Source organism: Gopherus evgoodei, chromosome 1 (genome assembly GCF_007399415.2).
Source record: "Gopherus evgoodei ecotype Sinaloan lineage chromosome 1, rGopEvg1_v1.p, whole genome shotgun sequence".
NCBI lineage: Eukaryota > Metazoa > Chordata > Testudines > Testudinidae > Gopherus > Gopherus evgoodei.
This window is the reverse complement of record NC_044322.1, coordinates 343,713,414-343,732,332: the sequence shown is the minus strand read 5'-3', so window position 1 is coordinate 343,732,332 and position 18,919 is coordinate 343,713,414. Positions and strand designations below refer to the sequence as shown.

At 43.3% G+C, this 18,919-nt stretch overlaps 1 protein-coding gene across 3 annotated transcripts in view; it reads right to left on the bottom strand.

Moving 5' to 3' along the window:
• PHTF2 (putative homeodomain transcription factor 2) overlaps nucleotides 1–18,919 on the bottom strand; it is a 163,434-nt gene that overhangs the window by 107,626 nt on the left and 36,889 nt on the right. The gene's annotated exons all lie outside the window — the stretch shown is intronic.

Here is an 18,919-nt window from a genome sequence, read left to right as displayed (position 1 = left end):
AGATGCACTGGCCAGGCAGACAGGAAAAGCCCCGCAAACGTTTGAATTTCATTTCCTGTTTGCCCAGCGTGGAGCACCGATCAGCACAGGTGACCATGCAGTCCCAGAATCAAAAAAGAGCTCCATGGACCGTACGGGAAATACTGAATCTGATCTCTGTATGGGGAGATTAATCTGTTCTATCAGAACTCCATTCCAATAGATGAAATGCCAAAACATTTGAAAAAAAATCTCCAAGGCTATGATGGACAGAGGCCACAACAGGGACTCACCACAGTGATGAAACTTAAGGAGCTGAGACAAGTGTACCAGAAAGCCAAAGAATGAAATGGACGCTCACGGAGGGAGGGGCAACTGACAACTGTAGCTATCCCACAGTTCCCGCACTCTTTGAAAATCATTTGAATTCTTGGCTGAGTTTCCAAAGCCTGAAGGGTCAAAAAACATTGTCGCGGGTGGTTCAGGGTATATGTCGTCGCCCCCCACCTCCATGAAAGCAACGGGAAAAAAAATCCTCTTTCGCCTTTTTTCAATGTCACCGTACGTCTACTGGATGCTGCTGGCAGATGCGGTGCTGCAGCGCTATACAGCAGCATCTCTTTCCCTTCCCTTGCCTTGTGGACGGCACACAGTACAGTATGACTGATATCCGTCATTGTCGTCCCGTGAGTGCTCCTGGCTGGCCTCGGTGAGGTTGGCCGGGGGCGCCTGGGCAAAAATGGGAATGACTCCTGGTTATTTCCTCCTTTAAGCTTTGTCAAATGGAAATTCAGTCCTGCCCGGAATATCATAGCAGCTGGAGGCTGCCCTCCCCTCCCCACTTTATTGCCTCTGCAAGCAGAGATCAAAGTCAGTGTTGTTTCAAATTCATGCATTCTTTATCACACAAGTGGGGGGATAACTGCCACGGTAGCCCAGGAGGGGTGGGAGAGGAGGGAAGCAAGGGGTGGGGTTGTTGCAGGGGCACCCCCTAGAATGGCATGCAGCTCATCATTTCTGCGGGATGTCTGGGGCTCTGACCCGGAGCAGCCGTTTGCCTCTCTGGTTCTTTAGTAGGCTTGCCTGACATTCTAGACAGGATTGACTCTCCCTTTAGACAAAACTTAAAGAAGGGAATGACCTGTGGAGTCATTCCCAGTCTTGTCCATGCGCCCCTGGCTGACCTCACTGAGGCCGGCCGGGAGCACCCATGACAGCAGCAGATGGTACAGTCTGGCTGGTAACTGTCTTTGCTAACTTGCAAAAGGCATGGGGATGCTGCTGTGTAGCATTATAGTACCGCATCTGTTAGCAATATCCAGTAGACATATGGTGACAGTGAAAAAAGGCTGAACGGGCTCCATGGTTGTCATGCTATAGTGTCTGCCCAGGCAATCCAGGGAAAAGGGCGCGAAATGATTGTCCGGCATTGCTTTCACGGAGGGAGGACTGAGTGACGATCTTTAACCAGAATCACCCGCGACACTGGTTTTGCCCCATCATGCACTGGGATCTCAACCCAGAATTCCAATGGGCGGGGGAGACTGCAGGAACTATGGGATAGCTATGGGCTAGCTACCCACAGTGCAACACTCTGGAAAATCAATGCTAGCCTCAGTGCATGGATGCACACCGCTGAATAAATGTGCTCAGTGTGGCTGTGTGCACTCAACTTTATACAATCTGTTCCCAAAAAATCGGAATAATCCCATAGTGCAGACATGCCCCAAGAAAGAGAAAAGCATCTTCATGGGCTGGCTTGCTAACCTAGTGAGGAGGGTTTTAAACTAGGTTCACCAGGAGATGGTGACCTAAGCCCAGAGGTAAGTGAGAAAGTGGGATACCAGGAGGAAACACATGGAGGACGGTGCAACAGGGGATTCCTGCTGAACCATACTGAGAAAGTAAGGCAATCGGCTAGTTAACTTAGGTGCCTGTACACGAATGGTTGCAATGGGGGAGGTCTAGGATGGATATTAGGAAACACTTTCACTAGAAGGGTGGTGAAGCACTGGAATGGGTTACTAAGGGAGGTGGTGGAATCTCCATTCTTAGAGGTTTTTACGGCCTAGCTTGACAGAGCCCTGGCTGGGATGATTTAGTTGGGGCTGGTCCTGCTTTGAGCAGGGTGTTGCACTAGATGATCTCCTGATGTCTCTTCCAGCCCTCATCTTCTATGATTCTATGATACTTTAGTCTGGAATTTTGGATGCAGACATATGTATACCTTTTCCTTATTTAAAAAACTGCATTAAGGAGAGTCAGCTACCAAAGCTTGTAATTCTGTCACTCTTCTCATGGAGGTAACCATCAAAAAAATACTACTTTCATAGAGAGATGCAGTAGAGAGCAAGGCACCCTTCATTCAAAGGGTGGAACCATCACTTGAGTTAAATCCCATTTCTCCCTTGGACTCCATGGTGCTATGACATGGGGATTTAAACTGACCAGACCCTGTCCAGATCTGATTGACACAGGATTAGAAAATACCAAACAGCCCACAGTTGCTTTCCCCCACACGTGGAAAGCAGAAATAGCTGCCAGATGAACTCTGATGGACCTAATTGATAAGCCTTGTTGTTTTTGGTGGAACAAATCATACAAAACATGGTATAGAGGCCAGTACTGGTGAAACATCCTTTTGCTTTTACCATAAGGATAATTATTTCCACTTCAACCTGGTAAGCATGTTTAGTAAGTGACTTTCTGGTATTCATGAGAATGTTTTGCACATTCCCCAAACATCGCCTCCTGAGATATTAACCATGGAGCATTCAGGCCATCGGATGTAGCAAGCTGTGGCCTTGGGAGTTCAGATTGGCTTCTGAAGGTAGTGTCAAAGGAGCCTCAGCAAACAGGTTCACCAGACTGGTGAACCAATGCTGGTGAGACCACACTGGTGCTATGGGGATCATGCGAACATGATCCTGCTTGACCTTGAGCAACATCTGGGGAGGGACAGGAGAAGTGGTAGGCAAACAGTTTCTCTTTCCAAGACAGCAGGAAAGAGTCTGGTCAAAGATCCTTGATTAAGACCTCCCTGGAACAAAAAAAGCTGGCATATTCTGTTGAGACAAGTAGCCAACATGTCTAGGAGATGCACCAACTTTCAGATTTGAAAAATGAATCGCACTATATCCAAGCTTAGAGACCAGTCTTAATTCTCATTGAATGTTCTGCTCAGGAGATCCATAGAGCTATACTGAACACCAGGAAGGTGAGAGGCTTTGAGATGTATTGTTCTGGTGATAACAAAACTCACTTCTAAACAATGTATCACTTCTAAAGATGTATCATTTCCGAACAATGACTATCTGATCTGGCCACTCTCTGCCTGTTCAAGTATAAAATTGTTACAGTGTTGTCCATGAGGACTTGTGGGGTCTCTCCCTTGACAGGAGGAGAAAAACCAGATGAACAGCTCACAACTCACATGTTTTTGAGGAGAGCCCAAATCTTGAGGAGACCATAGATGCCGAGTCCACAGATTTCCTAGGTGAGCTCCCCAACCCAGAGAATAATAGGGTTACTAGGAACCACAAGGGCCATCCAGTCCAACGTTCCTCCAAGATGTAGGACCTGTTGTGTCCAAACCATCCAAGATAGATGGCTATCCAAACTCCTTTTGAAAACCTCCTCCAGTGAAAAAGCTTCTACAACCTCCCGAGGCTTCCATTGTCCTACTGTTCTTACAGTTAGGAAGTTTTTCCTGAGATTTAATGTAAACCTGCTACACTGTAGTTTGAACTCATTACCTCCTGTCCTACCCTCTGTGGCAAGAGAGAACAACTTTTCTCTATCTTTTTTTGGCAGCCTTTCTGAAAATATCTGAAAACTGCTAACATATCCCGCCTTAATCCCCCCTTTTCCAAACTAAACATACCCAGTTCCTTCATGCTTTGCTCATATGGCTTGTATTCCATACCTCTGAATTCTTTCCAGGTTCTCTATATTCTTTCTACACATTGGTGACCAAAACTGGACATAGCACTCAAGGCCGCCTCCAGGCATCAGCTGAGCAAGCTCGTGCTTTGGCTGGCAGATTCTAGGGTGAGGAATTTCACCCAATCCTAGGGCAGCACAGCAGGTTTGTTTGTTTTTTGGTTCCCCGATCCGGCCACCTTGTAGGTGGCAGAGGAGGGGATCGCCCTGCATCAAACTTGGCAGGGCAGCCCACGTCCTTCCCTCTCAGTCGACCGGAGTGGCACAGAGCCCTCCCAGCAGGCGGTGCGGTGGTCAGCGCCGTGAGGCGAGAGTCTTGCTGAAGCCCTGGCCATGCCCCTTCTCTCTCTTCTCCCTGTTCTCCCCGCCATTAGACCGGGGATGCACTCCGCTGCACCCTGGCTGCGGCCGCCCTGTAGGGTTTTTTGGTTTTGTTTTTTTCCCCTGCTTTGCCGGCTGCAACGTCCCGTCCCGTCCCCCCCCCCCGCTTTGCCACTCCAGCCGCGCTGTTTTTTTGTTTGGTTCCTCCCGCCCCGCTTTGCCGCTCCATGTTATTTTTTTCCCCCTCTATTTTGCCACTCTGGCCGTGCCACAGGTTTTTGTTTGTTTGTTTCTTTGTTTTTCTCTGCTTTGCCACTCCAGTCATGCGCCCCCCCTTTTTTTTTTTGCGCTTGTGACAGCAAAAAAAAGCCAGAACCAGCCCTAACAACACTCCAGCTGAGGCCTAACCAGCATCGAATAGAGCGGAGTTGCACGCTATACCTCTGTTAATGCAACGTAAAATTACATTTGCTTTTTTTGCAACTGTATCATATTATTGACTCATGTTCAGGCTGTTATCCACCATAAATCTCAGATCCTTCTCAGCAGTGCTGCTGCCAACCCAGTTTCTCCCCATTCTGTATTTGCCCATTTGGTTTTTTTTCTCCACGTATAGCATCTTATATTTGTCTTTGATGAATTTCATTTTGGCGTCCTCTTCTCCAATTTATCAAGATCCCTCTGAATTTTAGCGCTATCCTCCAAAATATTGGCCATCCCATCCCCAACTTTGTGTTATTTGCAAACTTGATCATTATGCTCTCTATTCCTACAGTTGATACATGATCAGTTCCTGTAAGAGTCTCACCTCAAACAATACTAATAAAATCTTCAGTTCATTTTTAAAATGGATTTGTTTCTACAATTAATCATGTCCTTTGGCCTAGCCATAGGTAATTCTCTGGAACTGGGTTTATTTTGTTCCACAATAACACCTTGTATTTATTAGATAGTATTGTATTTTCCCTGGTAATAGCTGATCTGAGAGTAGAGATGGTTGCTTCCACAGTATAACAAAGTATATTCATTTCAGGACTTTGGCTGAACCTAACTGAACCAATCCAGTCTGCAAATAGAGTAATAGCGTTTTTATAAACTCAGAAAAATGTTTTGCATTTAAAAGGTAGCAAAATGTTTCCTTTTCTTTTGATTAATCTCTTTCCTTTGGTTAATCAACACTTAACAAAACAGAAGCAACTATACTTTTCAGTTACTTCAATTTGACTACACCACCTTTAGTTTGAGTACTATATATGGTTGTATACTGAAATATTAACAAGTATATAAATTATGCTAGCTTGTTACTATGTTTATAATTCTAATGCTATGATGATTGCAGAAGCCTGGAAAAAACTTAACATACCTGCCTCTTCAGTAGAGTCCAAACCATAATTATACAATTCCTCCTAAGAAAGGCTTTATTATAATGATATCCACTAGGTCTGGTACTTCTACATTTATATGAACATCTAACTGAGGCAATGTCCCACTTGTCGGTAATGATTTGACACATTCTTTTTGTACCTAAATTAAATGGCTGAGTATATATTAATTAGTTTCTTTTATTTAACTATAAATCTGAATATACTGGTGTCAGCTTGAATTTTCTTATGTGCTCTTTCTTATATACCCTTTTCTGGCCAGAAATGATATACTTCATTATTAATATTGCTGTAAATTAATAGCTCTTGACTGAAACTTAGCCTAAAGGATCTGAAACCAAAAATTGATGCTGCTTTGATTTGTATTGAGTTCCTTTGTATTCAGTTCATTTTTTGAGACTTGTAAGTGTGATATCTTTCGCAAAATGAAAACAATGGAAAGGCTGCCTCTTCTTTCTTTGATGTGTTGGTCTTCCACACTTTAAGGTTAATTTTATAAGGTTTGTTTATACATATTCAGGTGTGCACACTTAGTTCTTCCAGGAGCCATATAAAAATACTTTGAGTATTCTTCTGACCACTCAGTGTCCCAGCAAATAGACAGTAAACGAGTTACTGGCTAAAATGTAAATTTCCCTTTCACAATCAAGGGGTTATTTTCAGTTACAGAAATAAATAGCGATTTTGTCTTGTATGTAATGTTTCAATAAAAGCTCCATTCAGGTTTGATTGATTGCTTTAGTAATACAATCTAAGTTATTTTGTTATTTATAGAATATTAAGTTATTCTGAATGCCTTTTCTCTTTAACTTCATTGTTCATGGTCAAAGCTTAAGTAGATCATAACTGATAACCATAAAAAAACCCACTGGACAGAAAACAAGCCATCACTGAGTATTACCTAGGAACACTACTATATGTGGAAATAATATAAAATCTAACTCTTCAAGTGACTGCACATGTCCGTTGCACTTCAGGTGTTTTGTGTGCCAAGTGCATCAGAGTCACAAATTTTTTCCTTAGTGGTAACAGTCAGGGGAAGTGTGGACACATGCTGGTTAGGCCTCAGCTGGAGTGCTGTATCCAATTTTGGTCACCCATGTGTAGAAAGAATATAGAGAACTTGGAAAGAATTCAGAAGTGAGTGATAAAAATGATCAGAGGGATGGATTTCTAGAACCTCAGGAGACTAATACTGGCCTAAACTCAGAAGAATCTACATTTATACTGCTTGGTCTCACACAGAAGCTGACAATCATATGCATGTCCCCAAACATGGAGATAATCAGAATCCACCAAGCTGTTAATTGCCGGAGTAAATTAATGGAAGGACAGCCAAATAACCCATAACAGTTTTGAAAAGTAAATAACTTTTTAGGAGAGAGTTTATTTGCCTTTTAGTGTTGAAGCATACAGGGGTCAACATTTTCAAGTTCTTCTCTAGAACCATCAGGATTAAAACCATTTTTTTTTAATTATAATTTTTAAACAAAAGTGGAGATTCTCAAGTACACTATTTCCAGCAGCTGGGGACTTCAAAAAAAAAAATCAGAAAACTCAAACTAAAAATCTTGATAATAGGCAAACACGATACCCCTCATGATTTGGAAGATACTCTTTTAAACAAATGACTGTAAATAGATGAAATATTGTCTTCCTGAGTCTGCAGGCAGCCTGAAACAATAGTCCTGCAAAGAATGAACTGCTCCACTCATCTGAATGGAATAGGAGCTCTGAAAACACAATGATAATATTTGTGTGTATAAGATCCAGAGGTCAACAATCAGAGTATCCATATGTCTCTGCAGACAGATCAGAGGAGAGGACTGTAGCCATGTGTGTCTTCTTAACATTACGCAGAAGCCAGTGCTCAACAACCAACAGGAAGTGGGAAACTAAGGCAAAATTGTTGTAGAGGATATTTTAAACCCTTAACTTCTAGAATAGAGGCTCTGGTCATACACATGTCCCCAACTTTAATTACTAAACCAGAGCTCTATGGCTCTTGAGCAAAGGGTGAGGATCTGCAGAGGAAGTTTTACTGAAGCAATAGAAAGTACTGGTATTTGGGCAAAAAAATCTGAGTTTCATTCCAATTGCTCTCAATTGGCATTTCCATTTTCATGCCTTGTTAATTTTTTGGTGTTTTTTAAAAAATGTTAGCAGAGGTACTTCCTACAATGCCAAGTATGGATGTTAACCATCATCATTTAGATTTGACATCCCTCTCCCCTGCTATCCCTTGCAAATTACTCTAAACAAGCGGTTCTCAAACTGTGGGTCAGGACCGCAAAGTGGGTCACGACCCCATTTTAATGGGATCACCAAGGCTAGCTTAGGTTTGCTAGGGCCTGGGGCTGAAGTCGAGCCCTACCATCCAGGGCCAAAGCCAAAGGGCTTCAACCTTTTGCAGTGGGCTCATGCTACAAGCCCCCTTGCCTGGGGCTGAAGCCCCCAACCCACAGCAGTGGGGCTCAGGCTTCAATGGGGCTCAGGCTTCGGTCCCCCCTCTGGTGTTGTGTAGTAATTTTTGTGGTCAGAAAGGGGTCACAGTGCAATGAAGTTTGAGGACCCCTGCAGTAAAAACAATACATGCTTCCCTTTCAAACCAAGTTTGTGGGAGAATAAGAGACAATTAGCCAGCACAAAGAATAATGAAGTGGGGGCGGGGGGGAAGCAGTGGAGTAGGGGGTGCGATCAGGGCACGGCCGGTGGCGTGGGGGTTTGGGGGAAAGGATGGTGTGGGGGCAGGGCCTGGGGCGGTGCAGGTAGATCACTCCCCAGGAACTGAGGAAGTCAGCGCCTATGCTCACACTCCTATCTATTCCAGCCTCAGCCCCTATAACACACTTAAATCCCCATTTCCCTCCCATACTCCAATCCCAGCTTCTCTAACACCATGGGTCCTTCAAACAATCCCCATCCAGGACAGTCACACATGGTAAACAGAATAAGCCTTATGTTTACAGAAGAGTGACTATTACATATACACCTCTACCCCGATAGAATGCTGTCCTCGGGAGCCAAAAAAATATTACTGCGTTATAGGTGAAACTACATTATATTGAACTTGCTTTGATCCGCCAGAGTGTGCAGCCCTGTCCCCCCCTCGCCGAGCGCTGTTTTACTGTGTTCTATCCGAATCTGTGTTATATCGGGGAAGATGTGTATGTACATAGATGAACAGGTAATATTTTAATCTAATCATACAAATGAAGGTCTGTTCTTAATCTGTTCTTAAAAACCTCCAACGACAGGGATTCCCTGGGTAACCTGTTCGAGTGTTTAACTACTCTTATTGTTAGAAGACTTTTTCTTGATATCCAACCTAAATTTCCCTTGCTGTAAACTAAGCAACTTCTTGTTCTAGCCTTCTTGTCCCTATCAAATCCACGACCCATTTGGGTTAATTTCATGGTAATCAAATTTTAAAAAATCATAAATTTCACTGTTTCAGATATTCAAATCTGAAATTTAATGCAATTGTAAACATGGGGATCCCGATCCAAAATAAGGTCATGGAGAGAGGGGTCACAAGGCTATTATAGGAGGGTCATGGTATTGCCACTCTTACTTCTGTGCTGCTGCCTTCAGAGCTGGGCAGCTAGAGGGCAGCCACTGGCCAAGCGCCCAGTTCTGAGGGCAGCATTGTGTCCAGCAGCACCGCATAAGTCAGGGTGGCAATACCATACATGCCACCATCACTTCTGTGCTGCTGATGGCAGCAGCGCTGTCTTCCGAGATAGACTCCCAAGACAGCAGCTGTGGAGCTTCCTGCAGCTGTGGGAGGTTCTCAGAGATTGGTCTGACCCAGCCTGAGAGCGGCCCCATGCAGAGGAAAAGACAGTCCTGTCCGTCCCCAGACAGTCCGAGACTAGCAGCTGGAGCCTGGGGCACCATAGGCTACCTGGCTTCAGGTCCAGCACTTGAGAGTTAACAAGGAGGTTGGGCTGGCTGTGTGGGTGGGTGGTGACCATGACGCCCCCAGACAGAGACCTGGGTGGTCGCTCACTCAAAGTTGGCCCTGCCTCCCCCAAAATGTAATGATCCCTCTCCCTCATACCATGCCACCCTCACTTATGCACTGCTGCTGATGGCAGCACTGCCTTCAGAGCTCGGCTCCCAGCCAGCAACCTTCACTCTTCAGCTACCTTACTCAGTGAAATCTGGTCTTCCCCATGAAATCTGGCTATTGTAGGGGAGATCAGATGTCACAGACTGTGACATGTTTTTCTCAGCCATGATTTTGGTAGGGCCTTAACTATAACCATTAGATCCTTTCAACATCAGTGGTTGCAATTTTGTTACTGACTCACTGGCAGTTCAGGTCCAACCTAGTTTAACAATAGCAACGCACCAGTTAATCTCACCAATATTGGTAGAATATTTGACAAGAGCACAAAATCCTGATTTTTAAACCTGATTTTAAATTTAATGGAGTTCAGTTCCCAAAATATTAGTTTTCCTAGTCCAAAATAGACATGAATAGGATAGTTCATCAATAAAGCTTCTACTTTAAAGCATCATTAAATTTTTTTTAAACATATTCAGCATATGAAATCTAGGGACCTGTACTGTGGCCATCAGAGATCTATCTTCACCTTATCACACCAGCAAGAGAGCACAGTTGCCAGCTTTCATACAGTAAGCATCCCGACTTTCACAATAAACCAAAAAACAAGCTAATCCCTTTTCAAAACAAGGCCAAAACAAGCCAATCCCTAAGAACCCCAACACTCTATGTAACTAGATCCCCCCAGCATGCAGTCTGGGACTGTGCTGGGCCCACTGTGCACCCCTGACTCTCCCTCCCTTGCCCCTGCTTCCCGGGAGCCGATTTAAAAAAGGAAAGCAGCAACAAGCTACAAGCCAAAAACTGGCCAATAAGCAACTCACCAGCCAATTAAGCCAAAAATAAGCCCAATTTCTGCGTTTTTTTTGCAGGTTTGGCGTGTCTGCAAGAGAATTTTCCAAACACTGCACATGCGTGTGATTGATGGTTTCCTGGAATGCAGCATGACTGCAATAATTTTATTCAATAGCCCTCTCTTTTCAGGTTTACATTTTCAGCATAATTCTCTTTTTGGCCTAGTGGTTGAGTCTTCATGGCAAATTCAGCCTTAGCTCCTAAAGCGCTGAATGCGGAAATTAAACAGCAGAACTCCTTTCTTTAATCTATTCAAGAAAAATCCAAAAGGAAGATCTGAAGGTGCTATCTGAACACCAGAAAAAAACTTCATCCACATTACATTAAGAATTAATTATGATAGAGGGAGCAGTTCTGTGGAAGATACGGTATAGAATCATGTAATAAGTCTTACACAAAAAGGGGAAGAGTCAAGGCTGAACAGGCAATCAACCTTGTCATTTCCCAACTTCTTAATGCTTCAATTTTCAAATGCAACATTTTTAGACCTTTTGTAGCAAATTCCCTATGGTTTGGGTAAAAAAATTCCATCATATTTCAACTATTTGCTGAGTACTTCAGGCTCCCTAGATACTACAGTTATAGGGACCGTATAATTACAAAGAAATATGGACACTGTACTGCACAATGCGTGCAACTAATCAGGCAGAATTCTTGACTCGTTTCATGATCTAGAGAAAGCCTGGACTGCAGAGGTATGCTTCTGTTTCTGTGCACCTTCATTAGATAAACAAAGACACAGTACTCCCTATGAACTTTCCTAAGATGCCTATGCATTATTATTATTTGTACTGCAGTACCAGCCAAAGACCCCAATCAAAGTTACAGCCACATTGAGCAAACACACAGAAGTCAAGGTCCAAAGATCTTACAAACTAACGTGCTGCCCCAAGAACTTACAAACTAACGCGCTGTATCCACAGCACTTCCAGCCCTGACTGTTTGGAGAGTTACAAATGAATCAACCTGGCCATCTGCTTCTTCACTATGTCTCTTAATAGTTTCACATTGAGCAATGCTGACAGGGAGAGGCACAGAGTTCTTCCTTGTGTCCCTCTTATTGACTCCTAAGCTTGGGGTCTATGTGACTTCAACTGTTACCAAAGTTTCAGCGATCACTTATGTTAATGAATTTTAATCCCCTCAACTTCTCTCTGGTCATATAGGTGCTGGAATTAGGGGTGCTGTCGCACCCACTGGCTTGAAGTGGTTTCCATTATATACAGGGTTTACAGTTTGATTCAATGGCTCTCAGCGCCCCCACTATATAAACTGATCAAACCCCGCTGTCTGGTCAATTTTTCATCCATGTCTATCTCATTATTCACCTTGGATTTTTGAATGCCATCTCAAATTCACACAAAAACTTATTTTTTTCCTCCAAAAAGCTTTTTCCTCAACTTTCCCTCACCATCACATTTAGCCCTGTTAAAGAGGTATTATTCCCACTTTGAACGTTAGCGTCCAGAAAGTGGGGACCTGCATGTACCCTTCTAAGCTTAATTCCTAGCTTGGATCTGATAGCACTGCCACCAACCAGAAATTCCAGTGTCTGGTACACTCCCTGTCTCCCCAAAATCTTCCCTGGGGGACCTAAGACCCAAACCCCTTGGGACATAAAACAAAGGGAAATAAACCATTTCCCCTCCTGGTCCGTCTTACCCCCAAGAGCGAATAAGGAACAAAAACAGCACAAACAAAGACTTCCCCCCACCAAGATTTGAAAGTATCTTGTCCCCCCGATTGGTCCTTTGGTCAGGTGTCAGCCAGGTTCACTCAGCTTGTTAACCCTTTACAGGTAAGAGAGACATTAACCCTTAACTATCTGTTTATGACAGAGGCTCAATCTTGATCTTTGTCTCCTTCACATACAGTCAGACTTTTGTCAAAACCAAACAGTATACTTCTAAAAAAATTTTAAAAAAAAGTTTGTTTGAATGATGACACAGTGGACCAAAACTTAAAGTTAAGAGTTACACTAGTTTAAATGAGCAGCATGACTTAATAGATCTTTAACAAAATTAACGTTACAAATAATACCTAACAGTAAATATATTGATACTCTAAAAATATATATATTTGCTAGTTTATGCACTCAGTGCCTTACTAGTGATTCACAAAACAATGTACTTTACTAAGCAATGAGTATGATTTACATGGAGACACTAAGAAACTTCCAAGCTACTGAAGGGTAAAGAATAAAAAAAAAACAACATTTCTTGGCTACTATTCAAAATTTCTAACCACTAATCCACTTGAGCAACTGGTTAGCTACATTTTTCCTCTAGAACATAAACTTGAAAATATGTCTAAGCTCACTCAGCCTAGGAGCTGCAGGGACACATGGAACCAGGTAGAGACCCCCTGCCAGCCCTGCCAGCATCAGCGGGAGTCCCAGGCAGCACCCCAAGTTCTCCCAACACCAGCAGGGGTCCTGGGCCACCTCTCCCAGTACTCACGGCGTCCCCAGAGCACCCCCGTCCCCCCAGACCAAGTTTTAATTAGGGGTATATAGTAAAAGTCATGGACAGGTCATAGGCTGTGAATTTTTGTTTACTGCCCGTGACCTGTCCAAGACTTTTACTAAAAATACCCATGACAACATAGCCTTAACTGTAAGTGATTCTGTTTATAAATTCTCGGACAAAATCATTCACAGAATATATTTTACATAGTTTTACTCCATTTTAATTGATATGGATGGTGCCTCTAATACAGCTCAAAGAATGCTCCTATTTGATTTTAAAAAAAAAAGTATTTTTATAGCAATTGATACAAAATAAGTTCTCTTTGATCAGTGTATCAGTTGAGTTATTTCAAAGACAGCTAATCTGTGATTCAAGTAATGCCTCATGCTAGCTGTGTTTGCATTGTAAATTATTTCTTCCCAGCATCTTATTTGTAAATAGACAGAATAAATAAGCCATATGTGCACCAAGACCAAATTTGAGCTTTGTGAAGGACATTGATATTCACTTTAAGTTAACGTAGTGATGGTATCAACATGTAGTCCAATATTCACAATGCCTTGTTATTCTAACAGAATCAATTAATATTTCAGGAGTCATTTATAATTTATGTGCAGGGTAGACTACCATTCTCCAAGATTCTATTCCTGAGAATACACACTTGCTGTTTCATTATATATAATGTTTAAAGGTTTAGCACAAAAAAAGTTAATCCATAATGAAAAACAACCCAATCATACTAAATTTTTCTGCTTAGCAATTCTAAATGAAAATGATGCAACATCATATTTACTACCAGAATTCCAAAAGATGCTAAATACAATCCCAAGAGCAAAATTCTTTTTTAAATTAGTTTCTATGAACCTTCTGCTCCAGAAATAAAGAATAAAACCGAATGTTTTATTGAGTGCCTAGTATAAATGCATTTACTAACATCTTTCAGAAGTTATTTTATTCTTTCCTCAGTGATCTACAAGGCAGGAGTAGTAGCTGTGTACTTTACAGTACCACAGACTTTGCTGTAGTTTCTTTCTGTTCACTATGAATAAGTCTCTCTTTGTTTGGAGATAGGCAGAGCTTGTTCCTAGGTATGGACTGCATGAAAAGAGATGAGAGAGTGGAGGTAGGGAAATGGAGCACAGGTGCAGGAAAAAGAAGTGGTCATACTGAGGATGGGAAGAATACTCCAGTGATTAGGATGCTAGCCTAAGAATTGAGAAACCTGGGTTCAATTCCCTGCATTGCCACAAAACTTTGTGTAACCTTGGCAAGCCACTTAGCCTCTGTATCTCAGCTCCCCATCCAAAAAAAACAGGTACTGTGTAATACTTTCCCTACCTCACAGGGATACTGTGAGGATAAATATATTACAGATTGTGAAGAACTGAGATCTTCTTATTTAAAATACTTTATAAAAAAGGTAACAACACTACATTAAGTGATACTGGGAAGTGAAGTAGTGACTTTAATTTTTCACTATTCAAGTAGGATGGAGAGATGGAAGTAGACGGTACAAGTTGCCCACCACATTGTTAAGGGCTTCTAACCTTTCAGCTTCCTGATGTGAGTCCTGACTCCCTGTACTCTAACAGTTTAACCCTCTCTTCTTAGTCATTGGTGGTTTTCACCTTATGTAGTAACTGAGGTTCTTTGAGATGTGTGTCCACTTTAGGTGTTCATGTACCACCTGCTCGTAATTGGAGATTTGTGGTAACTGCCCAGTTGGGTCATACATGCATGGTCCCCATTTTGCGCTGCTTCAGGTGGTTCTCTGGTGCTGTGTGACCATCCTCCCCCCCTCCTCTTTCCTTCTCTACTGCAGAGCACTTAGAGTGAAACTCCAAAGTAGAGGGAAGGGAGGGTGGGTAGCGGAGCACCCACAGAGGGGGTGAGGGTCTCAAAAAAAAAAAAAAAACAGTTCCTGCACAAAGTGAGTAACCCTCTCTTCTTTGAGTGATGTCCCGGTGGGTGCTCCACTTTAGGTGACTTCAGAGCAATGCCCTGCAGTAGAGGTAAGGGGCTTCGGCGTTGAAGTCGTGGCAGATAATATGGTGAGTCCGAATAGCACATCGGATATTGAATGCTGTTTTAGTGCATAGTGTTGTATAAATGTGTGGGCTGATGCCCACATTGCTGCTCTACAAATGTCTATAATGGGAACATTGTTGAGAAATGCTATGGAGGCCAATAAGACACTGGTGGCATGAGTATGAATGTCTGTAGGGGGCTGTACGTCATATCTGTGATAACAGTTTGATGCAATCTGAAATTCATTTGAAAAGCCTCTGTTTAGATATGGCATCCCCTTTGGATTGTTCAGTTATTGAGAAGAATAATTTCAGAGACTTGCAGAATGACTTCGTTCTGTCTGTGTAAATTGCTGATGCCCTGTGTACGTCCAGGGTATGGAGTGTTAACTCCTGTCTAACCCTGTGGGGTTTTGGATAAAATGTCAGCAGATGGATGGGTTCGTTGAGGTGGAATGATGAGGCAACCTTAGGCAAAAACTTGGGATGCAGCCTCAGGGAAACTCTCTCTTTGAGAAAAAGATTGTGTGTGGTGGGTCTGCAATGAGAGCTCCCAGCAGTCCGACCTATCTGGCGGATGGAATAGCTACAAAAAGCAGTACCTTCATAAAAAAGGTGAAGGAGAGAGCATGCTGCCATCGGCTCAAGTGGGGGGGGGGCGAGGTGTGAGGACTCGAAGGACTAAGCTGAGATCCCATGCTGGGGTAGGATTTCGCACTTCAAGGTAAATATCGTTGAGGCCTTTGAAGAACTGCTTGGGAAGTGGGAAGGTGAAAAAAAATAGTCTACTTTGTGGTGGAACTCTATGATAGCTCAGAGATGGGCCTCACAATGCCAAGAAAAGACGAAGGAGCTCAATCAAGGTACGATTTTTGTAAGTTCTAATATTAGAGGTAAGGGGGCTGAGATTGAGACAATCTTTCTGCTGGCACCAGGTATTGAACCGCTTCCATTTGTGTACGTATGTGTGGCAGGTGCTTGTTCTGCGGCTATTTAATAAAATATTTTGTATTTCCTTCAAGCACGTAATTTTGGATCCTTAGAGCAAACACGCTTTGAGATTGAGTATTTCCAGGTCCAGGGGAACGATCTGATGTGCATCCTGGGACAGAAGAGGAAGAGGTGGAAATGTGCATGGTGGACACACCATCTTGAGAAGCTAAGGGAACCAGGTTTGCTGAGGCCATGTGGGGCTATATCAGGATTACTTTGGACTTTTCCAGCCTGATCTTGTAAAGATCCACGCTAAGAGGGGGGTGGGAGGAAAGGTATATAGGAGTGGAGTGTCCCATTTAATAAGAAAGGCATCGCCTAACGAGCGAAGACTCAGCCTTGGCATTTGGCTTTTTGTGCAGTTGCAAATCCCCAATGCCTGAATACATTGTGGAGCACACGTGTGTTCAATTCCTACTCATGGCCCTGACAGAAGTTACTGCTTAACGTATCTGCTGTGGTATTTTGGCATCCAGATAAGTATGATGCTGTGATGTTAATATTGTGTGCGATGCATCAGTGCCAGAAGCACATGGCCTCTATGCATAGGGAGTGTGAGTGTGCTCCCCTTTGTCTGTTTATGTAAAACATGCATGCCACCTTGTCTGTGAGGACTTGTATGGTCTTCTTTTTGATGGGGAAGAAGTGGGAGCAAGCACTGTGAACAGCTCATAGTTCTAAAAGATTTATGTGAAGAAGGGATTCTGCTGGGAACCAACCGCCCAGGATAGAATGTGAGTTCAGACGTGCTCCTCAACCTAAAAGCGATGTGTGTGTCGTGATGGTCATCATTGGGGGATTCTGTACAAAAGACCATCCCCATGCAGACGTCGTCTGGCTGGGTCCACAAGAGTATGGAGTTTTTTTTTATCTTGTTTGGCATTGTGAGACATTTGTTTATATTGTGCCTGTGCGGGACATCTCGCATGTAGTCTTGCATGCTTGACAACGAAATTCGTGGCAGCCATGGGGTCCAATAGTTGCAAGCAAGTCCTGGTGGATACTTGACTGTTTCATGCCATGGTAATCAGATTGGTTAAGATTAGAAATCACTGCCATGGTAGAGAGGCCATCACCTCAGGAGAACTGAGGGAGGCTCCAATGAATTCTAGTTCTTGCACTGGTGTTAGCATTGATTTTTGTGCATTTACTTGGAGGCCTAGTCTTGTAAAGAGAGCTACCGTCTGTTTGGTGGCCTCTAACGCTGCTTGTCGTGTTGAGGCTTTCAGTAAGCAGTCCTCCAAGTACAGGAATATCTGATTTTTTTTTTTGCAGAGGTAAGCAGCCAAAATTGCAAGGACCTTCGAGAATACTCAAGGAGCAGTGGATAGACTGGAAGTCAAGACATTGTACTGGAAGTGATCCAGTCCAACAGCAGATGGGAGAAACCTTTGATATAAACAGGTGAATTGTTATATGAAAATATGCATCCTGCAGGTCAAAGGCTGAGAAACAGCCCCTTCTTTCTATCTCTAATGTGATCATCCTTAAGCATTGGGTCTTCACGAACTTGTTGTCTTAGATCATGAATGGGTCTCTCAACCTCCCTGTTTTTTCTGTGTGAAGAAATAACGTAAGCAAAAGCCCTACCCTCTGTGTTTTGTTGGTATAGGTTATACTGTTCCTATGGGCTACCTCCTGATGCAGCAGATGTTTGTGAGAGGGGTCCCTGAAGAGGGATGGGGAAAGAGGGTGGGTATAGGGGTTGGAGATAAAAGGGATAGAATACCAAGCCTCAATAAATTTCTAGAACCCATCTGTCTGTTATTAGTTTGCCAGATTGAGTAACTCCAAATGGTTGGGAGATGGTTCCAGCGCTGAAAGATATTTGGGGGGGGGGTGTCTCGGATCCTCGAGCAAGGCTCAGATTTGCTGCCTGGATATTGATGGTTGAAACAGTAGCCGGAGGACTAGGTTGTCATCTCCTTGAGGGTCTTGGTTTCCATCCATGATGCTTGTATTGTCTGTGCTGTTGTGTATGGGGAGTGGGCTGGAACCTCTATGGGGCATAATAATTTCTTCGTCTTTTCTTGGCCCTAGGTATATAAATGCCCAGGAACCTCAATGCCACCCTCAAATCCTTGAGCATATGGAGGGACTTGTCTGTTTTGGCTTGAAGAGAATCTTGGACCACCAAACAGCAAATCTCTGACCGTCGACTGCACCTCTTTGGGGAATCCAGAGAGATGAAGTCAAGACACCCTTCTCCATGACCACTGTGGTGGCTACAGAACTCGCTGCTGGACTCTGTGGACACAGAGTAGCCTGTAGGGCTGTCCTGGTTATAAGTTGTCCCTCTGATATCTGAGACAGGTACTGAAAGTCTGCAGGTGAGGCAGTGATTAAAACCGTGGAAGCTGAGCATGCCCCTCAGGGGAGCATTTCCCTCCCCCCAAGGGGAGAACTAATACTCTTCTTTAATTCTTCAACAGAAACCGAAACTCCTAGTGAAGAATTATTTTTTTTTTGGTAAGGGAAAGAAAATAAGAAGGATTTAAAAAAAAAAAAGAGAGAGACTAACTATATCTACTAAACCTAGAACTAGTGAGAAAACTATGCTATTAAGACTAAGCACAGAGGCACTGCTAGATGCTCCGACTCGAGCCAAAGGAGGCAGAGAAGGAACTGAGAGGGGTTGATTGTACAGTTCCAGATAACTGCCTGAAGCACCACAAGACAGGGACCATGCACATGCAATCAACCGGCACTGCTACCACAAATCTCCAATTACAAGAGCAGCGGTGCACAAACACCTAAACTGGAGCACCCACATGGACATCACTAAATAGTAGTGCTGGGATCCTCCCACCCCACTGTCTCCCACATAGGGGAACCAAACAAAGCAATTTAAAACAACTTTTATGCACACACGTTCCCTCG